This window comes from Varanus komodoensis, unplaced genomic scaffold, assembly GCF_004798865.1.
Source record: "Varanus komodoensis strain SLA01 unplaced genomic scaffold, ASM479886v1 scaffold91, whole genome shotgun sequence".
Lineage (NCBI taxonomy): Eukaryota > Metazoa > Chordata > Lepidosauria > Squamata > Varanidae > Varanus > Varanus komodoensis.
This window is the reverse complement of record NW_025336610.1, coordinates 915,739-937,611: the sequence shown is the minus strand read 5'-3', so window position 1 is coordinate 937,611 and position 21,873 is coordinate 915,739. Positions and strand designations below refer to the sequence as shown.

The window sequence follows — 21,873 nt, the reverse complement described above, 5'->3', positions numbered from 1 at the left end:
TCAGGAGCTTGGAAACGTTGCCACCAGCTGTAACCCATGCCAGTCTGCACGGGAAAGATGCCACGGTGTGGCACTTGGACTTCGTGATCAGACGCACCAGGTTAGTGTCTCCGGCAGCACCACTCCGGACTGCCCACCATGAGCTTTAATCGAAATTTGCAGGCCTGGTGCCGCCCACCAAGCCTTGCCCGAGCACGTGCAGAACCGGCAGGAGGATGACATGGGACTGCTTAACAAATGAGAAAACGCTTGCTTTCCAGATGGGACACAATCACAATTCAAAGTTCTGCTATGACCTTCCGGGCCCTCCGCAGCCAGGGACCACACTTCCCAGAAGCCCCCCTCCCCAGGCTCCTTTGGGGGAAGCCCTTCTCTTGGGACCGCAGTCTTCAGAGGCATGGTTGGCAGGGGGGCAGGACAGGCCTCCTTGGGGGTGGCACCGAGCCTGTGGAACTCCCTGCCACTGGAGGCTCGGCAGACCTTTGGCAGGTAAGCAAGAGAGGAGAGACTGGGGGAACTGGGCACTGGGCAGTATTCTCGCAGAAGAGAATACTGCGGGGGGACATGGTGTCCCTCCCCAAGTCCCTCAAAGGCTGTCACAAGGGAAAGGTCATGATCTCTCCTCGCTGATGCCAGAGTGCAGGACTCTGAATAATCAAGTCAAGTTGCAACAACCCAGATTCAGGCTGGACATCAGGAAAAGCTTCCTCCCTGTCCGAGCAATAGGAGAGTGGGACCAGCTGCCGGGGGGGGGGGGGGGTTTCCCCACTGGACACACTCAAGGAGAACCCGCACCGCCACCTGGGTGGGGTGGGGGGACCCGAGGGCCTTCCTGGCCCCTTCCAACTCTGCTATTCCATGATTCTACGATTCCAAGTCTGTCGGGCCAGCTGCTCTTTTTATTCTGTCATTATTCTGTGTTTTAAATGCGTGTGTTTTATCATTGCTTTAAAAACTTTTCCACCTGAAGCTTTTATAATTCCTGTGAAGGTAAGCCACACTGAGTACCACCTTCTTGGTGGAAAAGTGCAGTGTAATCGAGTCAATCTGCTTTGCAACCTGACGCTGAGGCCTTCCGATTTCACCTGGTGTTTGCAATGCAGAGTGGACTGAAATAGTTTGGGCGATTAGAATAACTCATCTATTTTCTTTGCATTCGATTCTGGCCTGTATGTTCATCTTGCCCAACTGCTTAGCCAATGCCAGTTCTCTGGTGTGCCTAAACCAAACCTGTTATACCTCAGGGCAGCTGTCCCCACCCCGAGCGCTTCTGAACTACAGCTCCCATCTTCCCCAACCACTATGGCCAATGGTCAGGGATGATGACGTTGCAGGTCGAAACGTCTGGAGGGAACTCACCATGCACCAAAGAGTGTTGGATGATTGGACTGGCTACTCTCTGTGCCGCCAGCAGGGGCGTCCCCTGGGCGCTTCGCCACCGCAGCCCCCCAGGCTGGGCCCAAGGGCGCTGGGCCCAGTGGCGATTTCCAGCAGCGCCCCCGCGGGTCCCACAAGGGGAGCCAAGGGGTCTTCCCACAGGGCCCGATCTGCTCTGTGCCCACACAGGGATTGGGACCACGCTATTATTAGTGCAGTGGCCCTCGGCCTGGCAGTCCTTTGCACATGCTCCAAGACACCCTTCCTCCTCATCACTCCACGTGCCCCAGATGTTTACGCTGGCAGTGGTGGTCCTCGGGGGTCAGACTAGATGGCCCGGGAGGCCCCTTCTGACTCGCTCTGATTCTCTGTTTCTAGCTAGACCCCGCCTGGGGAGTGACCACGTCCGCCACAGCCACGGTGCCAGGGGCCCGCACAGCCCTCCGGGACAGCTCCCTTGCTCGTCTCTTTGGAGGCACGAGAGGCAGGGCAGGGGGCCGGCCGGCCAGAGAAGCGCATGAGGCGGCCGGCCGGCTCCGACCCAGGCTGCTCTCCCACCCCTACGAGGAGGCTGGGCGTGCACAAAAGGGTCAACCCACATACGCCCCCCCCCCCCCGTTGTTGCACAGGTAAGAGGCCGCTGCTGGGCCCGCCTGGCAAGGGGGCCCCCGGGAGGGGCAGCCGGGGCGGCAGCCGTGCCCCTGGCGCGATGGGGGCATTCCGGTCCACCGGCCACGCTGCCCCTTCGTGGCGGAGGCAGCCCTAAATTAACTCGGGGCTATTTGCATGCGCCACCTCACGTGAGCGCTGGCGCTTCCTCTTGCACGCACATGCTTGAGAGAGGAGGAGGAGGTGGCATTTTAAGGACGAGTCGACAGCCCATGGGGGATTCATTCGGGGCCGGGCTGGCCGCCCAGCATGGCCAGGGAGCCCGCTCCCCGTCCCGGGCAACTTCCTGTCCCAGCCAGTTTGCCTGGCGGAAGTGTGCCCGCGGAGGGCGAGACCGGCCCACCCGGGGGCTTACTCCCCCAGCGGCCAAGGGTGCGGCCTGCAAAAGCGCCGGGGCAGCCCTGCCCACACGCCCCGGGCTTGGCTCTCACAGTCCACTCCGCTCCATCTCCGGGATAAGTTTGCATGATTCACGCCCTTACTTGTTGTTATATTGCGTAAGGCAGTAGAAGAACAAGGAAGGCTTTCTTCCTCCTGTGAGGAACCCAAGGGGGCGCGCAGAGCTCCGTTTCAGCCTCACAACAACAACCCTGTGAGGTGGGTTAGGCTGAGAAAGGAAGACTGGCCCAAGCCACCAGCAACCCTCCAGGCATGGTGGGGCCTGGAGCCCGGACTGCCTGGGCCCCCCATTCGCCAGCCCAGGAGGTTCGGCAGGTGAGCGAATCGAAATGGCCCATGGCCTCAGCCTCATCATCTAAGAGCCACGGCGGGCATGTCATGAGCGGGGCCAGCTGGGGCCGGGGGTCAGACTAGATGGCCCGGGAGACCCCTTCTTGCTCGCTCGGTCTCTGTGTGTCTAACTGGAGCCACCGAGGAGCTACCCACGCTTCAGTTCATCTTTTGACTGGGTAACCTCCCTGATGGCCGGTGGGAAAGCTGAGGACACGATCCATTTCGACTCCAGCGAAGCTCTAGACAAGGTGCCGCATGATCTCCTGACGAACAGGCCAGCTAAAATGGGTCGGGCGGAACCCCCGTCACGTGGCCCCACCGTTGGCTGCTGGATCGGACACAGACTGGGGAGAGGCGACAGATGGGGCGCCGCAGGGGTCAGTCCTGGCCCCGCAACGCTTTCAGCAACGGTTTGGATGAGGAAGAGCAGGGAACCAGCGCCAGGTTTGCAGATACCACAAAACTGGGGAGCGGGGGGAAGGCTGATACCCTGGAAGACAGAAAGGAAAGTCAAGGCGATCTTGAAAGGTTGGGGCGCTGCACTGAAAACAACAGAATGAAATTCAAAGGGGAGAAAGGGCAGGTCCAGCAGGATCTTGAAGTTGTGGCCGATCATAAGCTGCATATGAGCCAACAATGTGACGCAGCTGGAAAAAAAGCCAAACACTGCTTTGGGCTCCATTAACAGAACTACTGTGCAAATCGTGGTAAATACTAGTTCCCCTCTAGCTAGTACCGGTTTGGCCTCATCTAGAGTCCCGCGTCCAGTTCTCAGCACCACGGATTAAAAAAGATGCAGACCAGCGGGAAGGGGCTCAGCGGAGGGCAGCAAGGACTGGAGACAAGGCCCTCTGAGGAGAGATGGCGAGAACCGGGCCTGTTCAGCCTGGACAAGAGAAGACCGAGGAGGGCAGGACTCCGCAAGCCCCTGAAAGGCTGCCGCAAAGACGCAGGCCAGGATCTCTTCTCGACTACCCCAGAGTGCAGGACAAGGAATTCCGCTACAGGAAGCCGGGTTCTGGATAGATACCAGGAAAAATTTCCCGACTGTTAGAGCAGGATCCGAGAGCAATCCCAGCGGAGAGATCCATCGGCTGGTTGGTGCACAGGCACCAAAGGCTCCTGCAGCACCTCCGGGGAGGCGCATTTACAGCCACAATAAACCTGATCTCCTTCAAGATATCACAAGACTCTCTGCAGCGTAGCGAGAGGGCGGGCATGTTTGCCCAGCAAGCCCATCAGAGGCCTCCCACGCATTCCCAGACGATCTCCGTGGCACACCTCGTGGCGGTGGCTGCACAAAATCCCCCTGGGCAGGGCGGGGGGCAAGTGCACAGGTGCAGAGGGCTTTTCCAAGTGAGGCATGTTTCTGTCTGCAAGGAGAGCCCTGGAGACAACCAGCAGGTGCCGCCAAGGGCGGGCAGGAGGCTTCCTGGAAATACTCTCTTAACCCTTGGACTTGAGCCGCCTGCAGGGACCTGCCTTGACCTATGCAGTGCTTGCGAAAGAACCAGAAGTGAGAGAGACTTTCCCCCACGTAGGACGTAAACCACACTAAGAGAGTGGGATGAAAGGGGAACACACTGGACCTGACGGAGTTCACCAACAAAGGCAGTGCAGAATTTTCTCTGTGCATCAGAAAATACCTGATTTAGCTATTTCTCGGGGGGGGGGGGGGAATCCAGGATCCAGAAAGGCAGAAATGTTCATGCCATCACAGCGGGGGTGAACCCATGGATTCCTGCTCAGGGCAGTCCAAGCCAGGCCTGCTCCTCAGACCAGCTGGATGCAACGCGGCGCATTCTCTACCAAGTCCACAACGCGACCGGGCGCAGGGCGCAGAGCCTCTCTCCTCCTCCCTGCAGTTTCTCTCTGTAGCGGAACCAGGGAGCTCAAGGGGGTACCAAAGGCCCAGGCAATTTACGCACCCACGCCTCTGACGTTCCGGCAAGGCCCCGAGCCTTCCGTAGGTGCGTGGCAGGCAGAATCTTCCCCCGAATCTCCCCAAGAACAGCCAGCCAGCCAGCCAACAAGGGGCCATGGCTATCCATGCCAGAGCTCCCCGCCCCACCTCCAGGAAGGGCTGGAGCTCCCTCCCCGGCTGAAGCCCTGCGGGGCAAGTGGCCGCAGGGAGACAGTGGCCAAGGGGCTGACAGAGGGCCACCACCGAGGAGGCCGCGGCTGGCTGGGCTGCTGTTTGCCGTGCAGGCAAGTGCAAGAGCTCTTGCGGAGGCGAGGCGAGGCGACACTGTCCTGGAGCCGAGGGCATCAGCCCACGCCATCGAGAGCAGAGGAGGATGCCCACTGAGGCCGGACGGCACGGGCACGGCACCAAGGGCACGCCTGGCAGCAGGAAGTGAAAACACGCTCACAAGCCCGAAACCGCCAAGCCATTTCACCGGGGAGAAACGGAATCCAATCAGAGGAAGAAGCTTCGCCGCCTCGCCCAACACTGATCTTTACGCCCGCTGGCTCTCACCATTTGTGACAGTCCCCAGAAGGTCACAGGGCGAGGGGGCTCTTCCCGGCCTCCCGTGCCAAAATTTGGAGCGGGGGCAAATTCCGTCTGAAGCACAACCGGATGCCTATTCTGAGGCTCCTTCCGTGAACCAGCCCAAGAACTTCAAGGGGACCAACGTCCGTCCGCTCCATGGAGCGATCTGAGCGGCGAGGGGGAAGGCCAGCTCCACGCATCCCTAATCCAAAGCGAGCCCCAGGGTGAAAGCTGCCAGCCATTCCGTGCAAAGTCGCCCAGAGCAACGCAAGGGAGCAGTGCTTCCCGGCTCTCGAGGCTCCTTGCCCGCAGGGTGTGCTTTTGGACGGAGCCTCCGGCTCAGAGACCTCCCTCGCCCTGAATGCAGTTGGGAAACTCCTGCACCGCACGGAAGGATCTCAGCTGCGCGCCCCACGCCCTCCAGCCCTGGGGAAACACGCGCGGCACGCCACCTGACAGCCACACGAGGCCCAGCACCAACCTCCGCACCCACCGCCAGCGCCGGCAGCCCCTCGGGCTGCGCCTCACACGCCCCTTCCTCGCACCTCCAGCACGTCCGCAAGCAGCTGGGGAGTTTCTGATTACGAGACCTTTCCAGTGGCTGAAACCACAGATGAGGAACTTGCAGAGAGAGAGAGAACAAAACAGCAAACGGGCGCACAGGCCGTTTTGCAAGGCGCTCGGTGCACGGCGGGAAGGGCGGTGCCTCGGCACTGGCCTCGGGAGGGCCCCGGCAGCCGGCAGCGCCGTTCGGGGATTGGCGCAAGGGCCCGCAGGTCACGAAGGCTCGCGCGGGGCGGGGCGGGGCGGGGCGGGGCGGGCGGAGGGCGCAGCCCAAGTCGCCGCTCGCGGGAAACGGCCACCGAGCCGCCGCCGGGCACGCCCCCTCGGACCCTGGCGATGGTCCGGGGCACAGTCCTGGGGGGACGGCTCCGGCACACGCCTGCGAAAGGGGCCGAGCGGCTCACGGTGCTCCCGCCGCCCTCGGGAGGGCTGGCCCGCTGAACTTTGGGCTGACTCCTCCTGGGCCTCTTGCTGCAGCCACCCCTCCCTCTCAGCCGCCCGCCCGCCCGCCCGGGGCTGCAAGTCCAGAGGCACAAGGGCACGTCTTAACAATCTCTGCTCCTCCCCCCCCCCCCCCACCCTCTAAGTGGCTTCCCTGACTCAGGCGAGCCAAGCGAAACCTGACCTTGGATCGTCAGAGTTGGACTCCCGCTCAGGGCGTGTGTGAGGCCCACAGCGGCCAACATGGGGCGCAACTCATGCGGAAGGCGCAACGCATGCAGGCTGCCTGCGTACAAGCCAGGGACTCAGGGACCCTCAGGAAGAGGAGTCTTGCCCCAGGCACCATGGAACTGTAGATGCAGCGAGCCGGAAGGGGCCTCCCGGGCCATCTAGTCTGACCCCGGGCACCAGCCGGCTCCGCTCACGACATGCCCACCATGCGCACGTCCAGCCTGTCCTTGAGCACCCGCACCGATGGGGCCTCAACGACCCCCCGTGGAAGCCCATTCCACACCTTCAGGGTCCCAACCGTCAGGAAGCGCTCCCTGGCATCCACATGGGACCTTGGTTCCCTGAGCTTTGCTGCGTTGGAGCACTTCCTGCCCTCCTCTGCGTCAGTTCTGACGCTTCTGGGAGCGCTGAGCTCCAAGGAAACGTCTCCCATGCCGTCCTCACACGAAAGACGTGGCCGCCAGTCCTGGTGGCTTGTGCCACCGCCTGGATCCGAGGCAGCATGGTGACGGCCCGCCAGGGAGGGGCCGACCTTAGCTGCCAGAAACCGCTGGGCTGCGGCCGAGATCCAGCCAGCACACCTCCCACGCGCAGAGGGCCTCCTGCAGGGTGCTGAGTGAAGGGCTGGGCAAAGGCCGGATGATGCAGCATTAAGGCGCGTTCACCAGCAGAAGCGCACTAACGGCCCGCGAAGCATTCTGGAGGGTGGGCGCCACGAAGCGGCTGGTGGCAGAGCACCCTCCTGCGAGGACGGGCTCCCGGGCCCGCCGACGTGCTGGCCAAGCACTTGTGCCTGAAGCCAGGAGCCATCGCCGTGGCCTCTGCTGGCCATCCCGGGCCAGCGGCCCGAATGAGGCCGCTCCCACGCTCCGGCCCTGGCCCGTGGCAAAGGGGAAAGGCTGTGCGAAGGCCCGCCGGACGCCCGTCACTCAAGCCGAAGGGCTCCTTGAGCACCTGCCGGGCGGCAGGACGGGATTCCTTTATCTCCTTTAAGTTCACTTGTCAGTTAAGGGTGGATAATTAATGGCCCATTAATGCTGTGGACCTTGAAATATCAAGGATTAACAAAGCCTGTCCAATTAGATGCAATTGCTGAGACGGGAACTGTTTTCTCCAGATCAGGCCGGAGGGCCAGTCGGGGGCAGTGGCTGGAAGGGCCTCTCATCCCCGCTCAGCCATGAAGCTCGCTGCGTGCCTCTGAGCCAGTCGCGGCTTCTCTGCCTCATCTACCTCACAGGGTTGTCGTGAGGATAAAGAGGAAGGCGAATGCCGCCATGTGCTCCTTGGAGGAGCAGGTGGGCTGGAAGCATAGCAGAGCCAGGGTACTGAATCATAAACCGCCTGGCCTAGAAGACGTTAACCGTACGCCTTTTCGGGCTTAATCTCACTGAAATGTCCGGGGAGGGAAGTCTGCACTCACACACGGGCCGCGAAGCAATGTGTCCTTGAAAGCAGGGCTGATCCTGCTCAATTTGGACCTGGAGGGCACCCCTCTCTGGCCAGGCGACCTCGCTTTTGCACCAGTGAGATCTTGGAAGTTCTTGCATCCCTTCTGAGGATCGATCCTTTAGCACGAGCAAACGCATTTGGAAGGCAATCTTTGTTCAGAATGTGTGATTGACAAAGGATCAAAAGGTTTCCTTCCTACTAAGTTCTGCCGAGTGTGAAACCACAAGCGAACCCAACATGAGGCACTTTGTCTAGCAACGCTCCTGACGCTCGGCCGCTGCGGTGCAGCCCGGTGCGGGCACCAAGGCCTGGCACCCCGGTGCAGCCCGGCCAGCCAGAGGCGAACGGTCCATCGAAACCACTCGCACAGAGAATGAAGGCAACATGTTAACAACCGGCGAAGCTGGAACGGGGCTGGTCCGCGAGAAAGGCTTGCCAGAGCGGAGGTGCCTTCAGCGGCCCCCCAAGAGCATCTTCGGGGGGCTCCTGTTGGGCCACCAGGGAAGCTGCTCCGGTGGCCTCAGTGGCCAGGCAGGGAGCAGGTGCCAAGCCACCCAGGGCTCTGTCCGCTCGTGCCAAAACCTCAAACCCGGCCTGGCGGCTGTGGCAGTTGCGCCAACAGCCGACCTGCCACGACCTGCCGGGGCTCCAGCTGCCGGACCAGCCGCAAGGGCAGCCCCCAGACCCAGGCTTCACGCGACCTGTGCCTGCATTGCGGTGGCCAAGCTCTCCGTGTCCGGGAAAGGCCGGAGCGGACGGCAGGAGCACTCTGGGCCTCTGCAGTCCCTGGGACGGACCTCGCGCTTCCCCTGCACGCACACCCGCTCTCTCGGAGGGAGAGCGACCCCTCCCGATGGGGCATCAGGCCAGTCTCCCGGGCGTGCGGACCCCGTTGTGGGTCCATCCTCTTCTAGCGTGCTCAGGAGTCTGGCCTTTGAGAGTCAAGTGGCCACCAGGGGCTTCCTAAATACAGAATTATAGCTCTGTGAGGCTGGTGCAAACCTTCTCTGGGAAGAAGCTTGGGAAGAAACTCTGGGCTGCAACGATCTGACAACGGCTTTACCCAAATTCTGCATGAGGGGGGCAATGCCAGAGGACCACTGTGAAGGCGACTGGAGGTTTTGGGGAGGAATAGTCAGAGGACGGGAACAAGGCACTGCATCTCTTATTTATGGAAAACCGGCATGTTGCTGTTTCCGGGGTCTTTTGGACCTCTGGGCACAAGGCGCAGGTGTCAGGCTCCCCGCTTCCAAATGCTTCCCAAAGAGGCCACAAGCAGCGGAGAAAAGCTTCCAGGCCGAATGCTTCCTGCCTGCAGGGACAACCAGCCTCACCAGGCCCACCCGTCCAGCAACGGCCTCATCCAAACGCTGCTGGTCAGTGTAGAAATGCGTCTCTCTGTGGATTTTAGGACTTCCACGGAGGGAAAGGTTCTTCTTCCTCGCCATCAACAGCTGGAGGAGACCCGCGGGAGTGCCCTGTCGTGCTCCAAATGGCTGGGGCCCAAACGCAGCCCAGTGGCCTATCTGTTTGCGGACGGTGGGGTACTTTTCTCCCAGGCACGTTCGGCTGATGGAAGGAAAAGCAGGCAAGGTTGGCGACTGAATCGCGGGTCCCTCTGCCGCCCTGCGAGTGGCAACGTCCCCGAAGGCGAGCTTGCAGGTCCACTGACGTGGAGTGACCCAAACCCCAAGATGGATTTCACTCCAAGATACGGGAGGAACACGTTTTATGCCGTTTCTGCTCTTGCCTTTAGAGGTAAGTGATGCACAATCTCTTGCATCACGGTACTGTAAAACCACAACAGCAACAATGCACAGAAATAGAAGCCTGTGACACCACGGCGTTGTCAGGCAGTTGGCAGATAGTAGATATCAGCTTCAGCTACGGCAAGTGGGGCCTGCGAGGAGGCGCCTGCGCCAGCCAGCCAGGCCCTTCCTCAGGTTGCTCCATTCCACGGCACGCCCGGGCAGGAACGCTCAGGGCTTCCTCGGTCACTGAACCGGCTCAGAGTTCACAGGGCTGTTCCTCCCTCCAGGGGACCTTGGAGACCTTTGTCGTATTTCTACAGGCCTGGCAGCAATCCCAGGATTCGCCATTGTACATAGAGCAGGAATATACAATTTAAAAAGAAAGAAACAGCCTCCAGGAATGCACTCTAAAAATTGCCTACTGCCGATCTCCTAGGAAGAAAGAAATCTACCAAGCTCAGCGTCTTCCCACCCCCACCACGTGCGAATCTACACAATCATCTACATAGGCCAGCTCTTCCCACGATTCAGATCCTGGGACCCACAACATCTTAGCTCATCTTGCCGGAAGGCAGAAGCAGAGCGAACAGAGCAATGGGTCAGAATGTCTCGCGTGCTGCATGAGGCACGCACAGACAGCACCACGAGCCCCACTCCCTTGGGGCCGGGAGAGCAGGGCTTCCCCCGGAAACACGGGGGGCCCAGGCCCAGCCCTCCGGAGATGACCGGCTGTGGGCGGGCGAGAGGCCCTTGCTGGCAGGTCGTGCCGGAGGGGAAACGGGCGTCTGCGGCGACAAAGGGCTGAGCCGAGGGCCCCGGTATTCCAGCCGCGAACACTGCGGCCATTCAAGGCCCCGCCGGCTGGCCCGCGTTCATCCCATAATCACGAAGGCTGCGGGGCGAGCGGGGGGGCATGAGAGATGAAATGCTCAGTCACCAGGCCAGGAAGGCGGAATGGTGCCGAAAACAACCGTCAATGGAAGAATTTGCCCCCCGGCTTCTCCCTTTGTGTCCTCCCTGTAAAAAAGTCACGTCCGGGTCAGAGAGCAGGATTTGCAGGCGCTGGCGGCAGGCTAAGCTATGAGTGGATTGCCGGGCCCCGGGACTGATCGGCTCACAGCACATGGCCCCAAGCTTCCTGTTCCAGGAAGTGTGTGAAGACACGGTCGAGGTCGGGCAGGAAATGTGCAAAAACATGACATGAAGCTGTTGTGAGGCTGTCAATTAAGCGAACACCTCCGGCCTTCTCTCTTTGCTTGCCTCCAGCACGGCCTTTGTAACACCTCACTGGGCTGCTTAAGCCGTGGGTGGTGGTGATCAGTCGTGCGAGGCGGTGGCCAAGAGGGCGAACGGCACCCTTGGTGGCATAGCCAGAAGTATGGCTTCCAGATCGAGAGGGGTATTGCTGCCACTCTGTGCGACTCTGGTGCGCCCGCAACTGGAGTATTGTGCTCAGTTTTGGGCCCCTCGTTACAGGAAGGATATAGCCAGGTTGGAGCCAGTGCAGCGAAGGGCCACAAGGTTGGGGGCCGGTTTGCAGGGGACTGAGGGAACTGGGCCTCTTCAGCCTGGAGGAGGCTCAGAGGGGATCTGTTGGCGACATACTGGTATGTGAGGGGGTGTCCCATGGAGATGAGTAGAGACCTGTTCTCCCCTGCAGAGGAAGGCAGGATGCGCTCCAACGGAGCAAAGCTCAGGGAACCAAGGTTCAGTTTGGATGCCAGGAAGCACTTCCTGGCAGTCGGGACCCCGAGGGTGTGGAATGGGCTTCCACGGGAAGTGGCTGAGGCCCCATCGGTGCGGGTGTTCAAGGACAGTCTGGATGTGCACATGGTGGGCATGTCATGAGTGGAGCTAGCTGGAGCCGGGGGTCAGACTAGATGGCCCAGGACTCGCTCTGTTTCTATGTGTGAACTCAAAACTGTAGGTTGCTTCACCAGGCTCCAGAGACAGTGGATCAGACGCTTCCCATGCTAATATTACAGCAACGCAAAGGCTTTTGGGATGCAGGGAGGGAAACTCATAAGCCAGGGACTGAGTAAAAACACTGCAGTTTGTTTGATTGTCTGCCAGACAAACCCTGGGTGGGACAGCAAACCAAAGTTTAAAAAAGCGCGGATTAAGATCAGGTGCAGGCGAGGCCTTTAGTTGGCCTTAAGCAACCTGTTTATGTCTCAGCCTCAGCTTCCCCCACCTGTGCTGTGCGACTATAAAAATAGTGTTTGTGAAGCATCTTGATCAGTCAGGAGTCATTTCATGCCTGCTATTGCAAAACAACCTCTTCATCCCCTGCTCCTTTCTTTCCTCGGGGAAAAAGCAGATCCCTGTTCAACTCAGCCAGCGAGGAGATCAGCTTATTTGAGGCTAAACAGTTATCTCTTCAAGGATCTCTGTTTCCCGCCTGGAGTAGAAAGGCCCAGGTGATCTGCCAAATGATCTTTGCTCTGCAAAGGACTTTTGAGACTTTCCTCAGACTGCATGGAAACCTCCCAGAGCCGCCTCCGATCCTCACCAGAGCGCCAGCGAGCGCCCGCCCACCTGCGGGCCCAGGTCCCGCACAGCAGGTATGACCGGGAGGGCCAGGTTGAAATGCCGCCCCAGCCTCTCCGGGGCTCAACTCCGCTCTCCCCGCACTTGCAGAATGCAGGGACAACGCCAGCCCTCCAAGGCGGGTCAAGCAAAGGAGCGGCAAGAGAAGGTGAGTGAGAAGGAATCGGAAAGTCCACACGGCACTGGGTCGCTGCGTTCAACCACGTGGCCAGCAGCTGGCACCCCCTGCGCGTGTGGGGAGAAAGGGCTCCGGGCACGCCACCCATCGGTGGTCTTGGGAGGCTGCACGAAGCTGGATTCTGCGTGAAACGAGGCTCACCCCACCCCCCTCATGCTCTATTCCAGAAAATTGCTGGGGTATCAGCAGGAGAGGGGTGCGGCCCCTGCACTGTTCCTGGGGCCCCATAGCCCTCCCAGATCGAGAAATAGCCTCCTTCTGCCAGAGACAGAACTGGGGGCTAAGGAGCGTGTTTGGCCGGGATTTGCAAGCAGGAAAGTCACTGTTTGGTATGTTTCTGCCTTTTGCATCTTGTGGTTCACACCAAAAAGCAAGGAGGCACCCTCCAAACCCAGGGAGAGGAACACACGTTTGAAAGGTTTGGGAGATGCAAGGGGGTGCACTGCCCAGAAGCGTGTGCTGAGCCGAACCTGGAACCCCCAAAGGGGAGACCAAAGGAAGAGTTCTGAGCAAAGCTGATCGGAGCTGCCCGGGGAGGCGGACGAGGGCAGCTCCGTGGCGGAGCGCCTGCGTCACACACAGAGGGTGCTGCGCTCAGAAGTGGATCTGAGGCGGCAGGTGGGGGAAAGACCCCCCTTCCACCTGGGCCCCCAAGAACCCTCCGGGGGCATTTGGCCTTCTCGGACCCCGCAGCAGCCGGGTGCTGTCCAACCGGCACACGTGCGGCAGACGGCCTGGCTCAATGTTTTCACGGGAAGGATTTGCACAAAGGTGCCTCTCTGCAAAGGAGCTCGCTCACTGGAGCAACACCCGTGCACTTCCCTAATTTTAACCATCCAGTTCCGTCCGCGAGTGGATGCCGGTGCCGAAGACGCCCGCCCACCTGTGAAACACACATGGAGCAGATTTCTCCCAACCCGCGGCTCCCCACCGAGCGCAGATGTCAGCGAGGCCGGTGCCTGCGTGGTCTCAGGCAGCTTCCTGGTTTTCTAACAGGAAGCCTCAAGCAGCTCTGAACTCCGTCAGGCGTCGCCCACGTTCCGCTATTCCAGATGCCAGGTGGGTGGTGGTCTTTTCGGTCCGGGGCTGCCGGGGCCACTCCAGGCAGAGGGCACGACGCGCGCTCGGCACTGACTCAGTGGCCAGAGGACCGTGAGTCAGACAAGCCCGCTGGCTTCCCACAGCCGGCCTCTCGGCTCTCCCCAGGCCAGCCCCATCGAGGGGGCCCGGCCCAGAGCCCGAGCCCAGCAAGGACGAGGCCGTTCTCCAGCCAGCCGCAGCAGGAAATCGCTCAGCGCGGCCCCAGCCCACAGGAAGCAGGAGCGGCTCAGAGGAGTTCTGGGCCTGGAGGGACCAGCCCAGACTGCTGGTTTCAGGGCAAATGTCGTCTCCACGCGTGCAGAGGGGCATCGTTTCTCAGCGCACGCCTGGACCAAGCCCTGAACATTCAAGATTCCTCCAGCAGCTGAGTCAGCTGTAAGACCTGCCTGAGTTCCCACAAGCAGCGAGGGGAGAGACGGGAGCAGTAAACCCGCCGTGTTCTGTCACATACGGAAAACCAGAAAGCAAACGGCCTGTCTTTTAAGAAACTTCTGCTTTGGACAAGCTTCCGAGTTACACCGCTCTGGCAGGCAGAGGTTTGCGCGCTGCTCACCCACGTGACTTGAATGCTCAGCCTCCCCTGCACGGGGACCGGGGACCCAGGCCTGTGTTCAGCTGCGTGGGTCCTTGTGCAAGCCCCTTGCTCAGCCTCGCCTCCCTCACTCGCGGTCCCGAGCAGGGAAAGACAGGCAACTGGGCTTCTGCCAAACACCCGTTCCAGTGTCACCACTGAAACAAATAAGCACATTTATTTAAGCGTGTTCAGAAGCCCATTCAAATGCTTGCACTCAAAACAATTGCCTGCCAGAAGATTGGGAATTTTCCAAGGAAAATTCCATGATTCCACACAAATCACCTCAGCTATTTGGCACCTCAGCTATTTGGCAGCACAGAAATATTGTTCATAATTACACATTCCGTGAGCCCATTTACAAGTGGAGAAAATAATTCATCCGGAGATCCTGAGCACAGCTCTCTTTTTTTCTTACGCTGAACAGGTTTCTAGCCCTCATGACTACAATGATAGGCCTGGAAGAGCACAGAGCCATGTCTGGCCCCCTAAAGGAAAGTGGTTTTCTGCATAACTCCTGGCCTTTCTGCAAAAGCACCTCTTGCTTAATAAAAAGGACGCGCGTTTAAAACCAAGCAAACAACACGCACCCACTCTGGGCGCCTCTTGCACTGAAGGCGTCCGGAGGGGAGCCCCATCGACACCGCGGCTCTCCCTCCGCCCAGGCGGGCAGCCTTACCTGCAGCTGCCGGCCCCCTTGGCACCTGTCCCTCTGGGCAGGCGTTCCTGGAAGCTCGCTCGTGCCCTCCCCGGCCCCACAGCTCTCACGGAGCCCTGCGGGCCACGCTCGCTGTCCTCGGGCTGTGCCGGCCACCCCACGCCTCGCTGCCCCGCGAAGGAGCCACACGTGGCCCACGGCCAGAGGAAGGGGCCTGCTCGCTGGACCCCCAGCACCCCGCGCCCCTCGCGACTCCCCTGCCCCTTCCCGCCTGGCTCTGCCGCACTCCGGAAGGCACGTCTTGCCTCCCGTCAGGAAATCACCGCCCGCTCTGCACGCAGGAGTGGCCCCCGCCTTGCCGCGGGGGGGCGGGTCCTCGCCATGCCCCCTGTGCCCCCCCAGGCGCCCCCGGCAGGCGGCCTCGTGGACACTCGAGCTTGGCCTCCGCGAGCCCTGCCCTCCCACTGACCTCCCGAAATCCGCCGCCTTAGCCCCTCCCCGGTTCCTGTCTTCCCACCCCCCCAAACGCCCGGCATCCACGAAAGGGCTCTCTGTTTCCCTCGCCGCGGCTTGCGCTTTGTTGGCTGCCCCATTTATGGCTTGGCACCGGTCCCACCGCAGGATTCCCAGCAGTAAATTTCCACTGGCCGGTCTGTTCTCCCCCCGCAGGACCGACCGACCGACCGACTCTCCGCCATCAGCAGCAAGCGCTCGCTCGCCCGTCCAGAGGGCCCGGGCTGGGGAAGGGCGGATTCTCCCGAGGGGCAAGAAGGCAGCCCTTCTGCACATGCCCTCGTGAGCCGTGTTTGCCCAGAAGCTGGGGCTCGAAAGGAGAACAAAGGGAAAGGCTGCCAGGCTGTCCGGCCGGCCAAATTCCCCCAAGCCTTGACCCTTGGATCGCAGAACTCCTGGCATTAGCATAGCCATGGCACGAAATTTTGCATCACATTTTAAGACAGGGGAAATTCCAAACCAACCGGCATCCCCTCCTCAATCAGAACGTGGAACAGACCACCTTTGCCAGCAACAGCTGGGATACGGCGCAGCGGACGCCAAGGAGGACGTCCGCCATCCTCTCCGGTCTTATTTTCTCTCCTCCCGCATCTCTGGCTTCGTCTGCAGGCCCTGGCAAGGCGGCATGTGGGCTCAGCCTGCCTCTGTGTGCCCCCCCCCCAAGTACCTGCACGTCGCTACAGGTCCCCCCGGAGTCTCCTCTTCTCCAGGCTGAAGAGGCCCAGTTCCCTCAGTCTCGCCTCATACAGCATCCCCTGCAAACCAGCCACCAACCTTGTGGCCCTGTGCTGCACTGACTCCAACCTGGCTATATCCCTTCTGTAACGAGGGACCCAAAACTGAGCACAATACTCCAGTTGCGGGCGCACCAGAGCCGTATAGCGTGGCAGTAACACCTCTCTCGATCTAGAAGCAACACTTCCGGCTATGCAGCCAAGGGTGGCGTTCGCCCTCTTGACCACCACGTCACACGGCTGGCTCATGTTCAGCCTGCAGTCGACCAGCACCCCGAGGTCCCTTTCACAAGTGCTGCTCTCCAGCCACTTGTCCCCTAACCTGTACTTATGACACCCATTCCCATGCCCCAAGTGCAAGATCTTGCCCTTATTCACATTGAACGCCATCCTGTTGTCTCCTGCCCACTTCCATAGTCTGTCCAGATCCTTTTGGATCTGGAGTACCTGCTCCTCAGTTGTGGCCACTGCCCCAGTTTTAGTGTCGTCTGCGGATTTGATCAGCAGACGGTTCAAACCTTCTTCCATGTCATTGATGGTAAGATTAAACAGGATCGGCCCCAGACAGAGCCCTGGAGGACCCCGCTCATCACTGGCCGCCATCCGGATGATTCCCCGCTAATGCTTACCCTATTAGGAAGTTGTAAAAAGAAACACCTCAACATCACAAAAAAATATTTAAAAATGCAAAACTTTACTTCCAGGGGCCCAGCCCAATTCTCGCACCCGGCTCCCATCACCTAAGCTTAATTTGAAGAAAGGGCTGCTGCTCCTCCATTTATCATAGTAGGTGATGGGGGTGAAGCTTTGCCGTTTGCTGCATTTATCTGGTGGCTGGCTGTACATGTTGGTACTGAAACACGCTCTGCACATGCTTAGAGGACCTCCCTTCTTTCCCGTTCCTGAAACTCGACACATCAAATGTAGGAACTCTGCAGGTAGAAAACTAGCATAGCAGGCAAAGGGCAGATCCGGGTCCTTCCTCCCTAAGTGACTAGCTTTCTGCTTGCAGGGAACCTTTGCCCACTCAGAAATGGAGCCCTCCTTTGCCACTGCAGCCTCCCCCATTCTGTGGCGCATGGAGCTCCAGCCTCCGTCCTTGGCTTCTAGCACATCGAGTCGTGTGGTTTTTGACTGAGCCACTCCTGACACGGGCATCCCAGGGGCCTCTGCCCAGCCGCCTTTGGCCGGGCCCCAGGCCCCGCCTGGGACTGCTGCACCTGCGTCCCCTCTTTCCCACGGGCCTGACCGTGGCCCCCCAAACAGAACAACACCCCCCCCCCCGGCTAACAGCATGCTGGGAAACTGGACACCCCATGGAAGAGGCACACTTGCCGCTCTGGGCTTGAGCCCCAGAGAGAAGCGTGCCGCCATTCGCTCTTCTGACTTGGACCCCCTCCCCCCGAGTACGACAGAAGACGGCAAGCACACGGGACCCGGGGTGGCCGGGCACCGGCCTGCACCTCCGAACACGAACGGCAGCAAGGGACATCCTGACCCATCTGGCCCCCCAGACCTCCGAGAACTGCCCCGTCAGGCCCCCCGAGGAAAACGAGCCGGGCACCACACCGGTGCTCTTCCAGCCGGCATCGGCGTCGGCATGTCCTCGCATTTTCTGGAAAGGCTCCAAGGCCTTCAAGGCATGGATTTCTCCGAGCAAAACTGCCGACGTGACCAACCGAAGGATGTGCATTTCACCCTCGGATGAAGACGGAGCCCAGAACATCTGGACTCTGTATTTTTAAAATGGGGAATCCAGCAGCGAGGACTGTGGCTGCCTAGCCCCCCGCCCCGCCCCCCACTTCTCTGCTCAACGGCAGGGGCCCTGTTTCGCTTGCAGAAGTCCCAGGTCTGAGCATGACGTCTCCTGGGAGGGCTGGAGAAACTCTGCCCCAGTTCCTGCAGGGACAACCGTGGCTGCCAGCCAGTGCTGACAACACTGGGCTGGACGAGCCAAAGGGCCGACTCCGAGAGAGGCCAAGCGCCACTGTTGCGCTGCCCGCTTTGTCACCCCAGACGAGCCGGTCCTCAGACCCACAAACGCCAAACACGGTCCCTCTTCCCATGTCCCACACCAAGCCCCCAGCGCTTCCGGGTGGAAGGTCCCTGCACCACCGGTCCAAGTATTTGCCTGCCCAGCGGCCTCCGTTCTGCAAAGCCGAGAGAGAAGGCGCATGGGAAGCGAAACCCAGCAGCATCTGGAACGCGCCCAAGTGGAATGCCCCGAACGGGGCAGGCGCAGAAGGCCGCCGGAAGGGCTCCCGGGGGCTCCGTGCAGGCGCTGCGCCTTCCCCCTGTTCTGCAGCCGTGCCAAGGGTGTTGCCGGGGCCCCCCCAAGGCAGGGGCCCGCGGAAAGTGGCCCCCTGGAGGGGCCCCTCCTCTCCGCCCTTGCCACCTGCATGCGAACCTCTCCCGCTCCGGCCAGGCGATGGGGCAGCCGGGTGGGAGGGGCGGGTTCTCTGCCAGCCAAGCAGTGGAGCCAGGAGGGGGAAGAGACCAAGGGGCAGGCGAGGGCGGAGAGCAGGAGGGAGTCTGGGCCCCTCCCAGCACCCCTCCTGCTGGCCGGGGGATGCTGGGAACTGCCGTCCCACACCTCCGAAAGCCGCCGGGCTGCGGGGGACGGGCCTGTTGTCACTGGCCACGGGCTCTGGAAGGCCTCTGCAGGGCTGGGGGTCACACGAGTGGGGCCGGCTTGTGCCGGGGGTCAGGCTAGATGGCCGGGAGGCCCCTCCCGACTCGCTCTGCTTCTGTGTCTCGGGCAGAGGGAAATCCCGTGAAGCAGCAGATCTCCCGCTGCTCCGCCTCACCAGGGGGCCGCGCGGGGTGGGCCAGGCGACGGGCACGGCCCCCGGCATCTCCCAGCAGAGCTCGGGGTGGGGAACGCAGCCGAGCGCGACCCAGAAGGGCGCGCTCTCCTCAGCCCCTCCCCCGCTGGCAAGAGGAACAGATGCCGATTCACCCGGGCACAGAAAGAGCAAGGCACGCTTGATGTCCCGAGAGAGGAGAGGAGGAGGAGGAGGAGGAAGCCCCAAATGCCGTGGCGGGGGTGCCTGGCGAGCCACCGTCCTCCCCAGGGGAATTAGATGAGGCGGCTCCTCGCCCGCACGAGGCCCGAGCAGCCAAACCCCTCCACGCCTCGGACAGCACACAAACTCCGGGGCCGGCTCTCTTGCCGCTGGGAAGCGCAGCCGCTGTCAGTGGGCCTCACACGCTTCCGGCCACTCCATGTCCAAAGGAGCCCCCTGGCAGGTCACGGGGGAGGGGGGGTGGCCCGTTCTGCCCCTCGAGTCACCCAGAGGCTGTGAGCAGCCGGGGGCTCACCTGGGTCCTCAGGTAACCAGCCCTGCATGGGAGGGGAACCTCTCCCAAGAAACACAGGCTGAGCTGAGCAGGCAAGCCCCACACCTGGCCCTCACCCCTGGGCTGGGCGAGGGGAGGGGGCTGCTGCTCCCGCCCTGCTTCCTGTCGCAGCTGCTCTCGCAGCTCTGAAGAGCCCCCTCTCCGAAGGGCGGCGCCTTCTGTCCGGGGACCCCAGTTGTGCCCAGATCTGCAGCTAGACCACTCCCCACCTGGGCCCAGCTCTTCTGCAGCCACAGCGGGGTCCCTGCCATTCGAAACACAGCGGGAGCTGCCTGGCACCTCCAAAACCCACGACAGGAGTCCTTGAGGTGCCTGTGACAGAGAAAGTCCGCTTTTGTGAGTTTATGGGCGGCAGAGCTCTGCCTCTCGGCAAGGGACCACGTGCCTCTTCGAACCGAGAAAAGGTGCTCCCCAAAGTTTATCCAGAGGCCTGGGACTGCGGATGGTCCCGCAGCCTTGTCTGGAAAGGCCTTCGCCGAATCCCAGAGATCATCCGGGTGGGCCAAGGGTTTCGCTTGGCTTGATCTGCAGAGCTGAAAGAGGACCCCCCTCGCTTTCCGGGGCCTGGACAGCCTCCCAGGGCACAAACCAGGAATGGCACGCTTCTGTTCGCACCACTCCCAGGAACAGCTGCGCCACGCCGGCCGAGACAGGCCTCCTGGGATCGGCTGTGCCATCACAGGGTGAGCCGGCAGCTTCGCCTCCCTGCCAGCCACTCATGCAACCGTCCGTGCCAGGAAAATGCCAGCACGCAAGCCTCCAAATCACCCTCGCCGAGGGCACGTGCGGACACGCAAACGGACGTGCGGCTCCCGCCCCGACCTCCCTTGCCAGCGACCGAGCCTGCAGCCCGTGCCTGTTATGCGGGGGGCTCATTCTGGCGTCAAGCGTTAACACACAGCGCCGCTTCGGCTTGTGTACGTGGAGCCTGAGCCCCACAAGGGAGCTCCCGAAGAACCCTCGGGGACAAGCATCGGAAGGATCCCTCTGAAGCAAGCACCGCGTGCCGAGGGAAGTCTCTGAGGTGCTCCCGGCTTCCGTCCCCACGGTGGGCAGCCTGCTGCCAGGGCAAGCCCACGAGGGCACCCACCCGCCCCAGCGACGGTGCACCCTGCCTCTGTCCTGGGGGGCACACGGGCCGGCAAGACGGGTTGCCACGGAAAGCCTGCTCTCCAGGAATTTTTCCAGCCCCTCTAAAGCCACCCAAAGGGGTGGCCGGCTTCCTGGAAAAGTGATGCCACGGCCGGACCCTGCACAGTGCGAAGAAGACAGTCCTTCCTGCTCTGTCCTGAGCTTCCCTCCCCAGCTTCATGGGATGATCCCCCCCCCCCCGTCTGGCATTAGAGGGAGGGAGAAAAATGCCTTTTTTTATATGGACAGCAGTGGAGCTCACAGCTGCCCAGCAAGCATGGGGTCGCCAAAATGGCACTGAGGCAGCAACAGCCACGACACGGAAACTACGGAGAGCACCTCAATCACAGCACGGCAGGAGCAAAACCGGCCGTGAGAGATCCGGGCCTGCCATTCCCGACGCTGCCGCCCCGCACGTCTGGACGGCCCCGGCCCCGGGAAGGCGGGTGCGAGGCCGCGCCTCCGCGCCTGGCGTGGCGTCCCGCAGCCGCGGCCCCGGCTGACCCCCGCGGTTCCCACGGCTCCCCCCGCGCCCGCGCAGCTGCGGCGGCCCGCGCCCCCCTCCGGCCCCGGCCCCGCCCCCGCCGCTCCGGCCGGCTGCAGCGCCCCACACCGTGCAAGGCGCTAAGCCTCAATGAGCACGGCAGCGCTGGCGCCCCAAGAAATGCGCCGCGCCGTCCGCCAAGCGCGTTCGGGGGAGCGAAGCCCGACGCCGCCGCCCGCCCCCAGCATGAGCGGCTGGCTGGCTGGCTGGATGGCGGGCTGGCCGCTACCGCGCCCGCCTTCGCAGCCGGTTCAGGCAAAAGATCAACAGGTGCAGCTCCCGCGCGGGGGGGGGGCGGCCCCGTGGCATTTCCACCAGCCCTGCCAGGCGAAAGCAAGCCACGCGCGACCTCCGCCGCCGATGGGGACTTACTGCCGCTCGGCCGGGCGTTCGCTGCGGCGGCTCCGGCTTGGGACCGCGCGGCTCCTCAGCCGCCCGTCGGGGCCACGCAGGAGCGCCTCGCCCGACGCCTCGCGCTCCGGGCAGCGACAGGGGCGCGGCGCGGCGCGGCCCCGCGTGGCGAGCAGCGGAGGAAGACCCGCCGCTCGCTTGCCCGCCCGCCTCTCCTCCTCTTCCTCCTCTCTCCGCCCAGGCTCCTTCCTTCCTTCCTCCCACCCTCCCTCCTCTCCCTCCCTCCTCGCTGGGGAAGGCTGGGAGGAAGCGTCCCCGCGGGCGGGCGGGCGAGGAGCGCTGACGGGCGGGGAGACGTCCGGAAAGGCGCCTCTTGCGCCCCGAGGCCTTGCTCACCGCCGTCGCCGGGCCTCCCTCCGCGCGCAGGGCCGCCCTGCCCTTCCTCCTGCCCGGCCCCGCCGCGGCCCCTCCAGG

General features: G+C 61.9%; 1 protein-coding gene across 1 annotated transcript in view; it reads right to left on the bottom strand.

The window, feature by feature from the left end:
• Window positions 1–5,787, bottom strand: part of ARAP1 (ArfGAP with RhoGAP domain, ankyrin repeat and PH domain 1) — an 86,071-nt gene extending 80,284 nt beyond the window's left edge. Inside the window, exon 1 of the mRNA XM_044418543.1 lies at window positions 5,754–5,787. The gene's annotated coding sequence lies outside the window, so the exon portion shown is untranslated. The remainder of the gene's footprint in view (window positions 1–5,753) is intronic.
• Window positions 5,788–21,873: the final 16,086 nt, after the last annotated feature.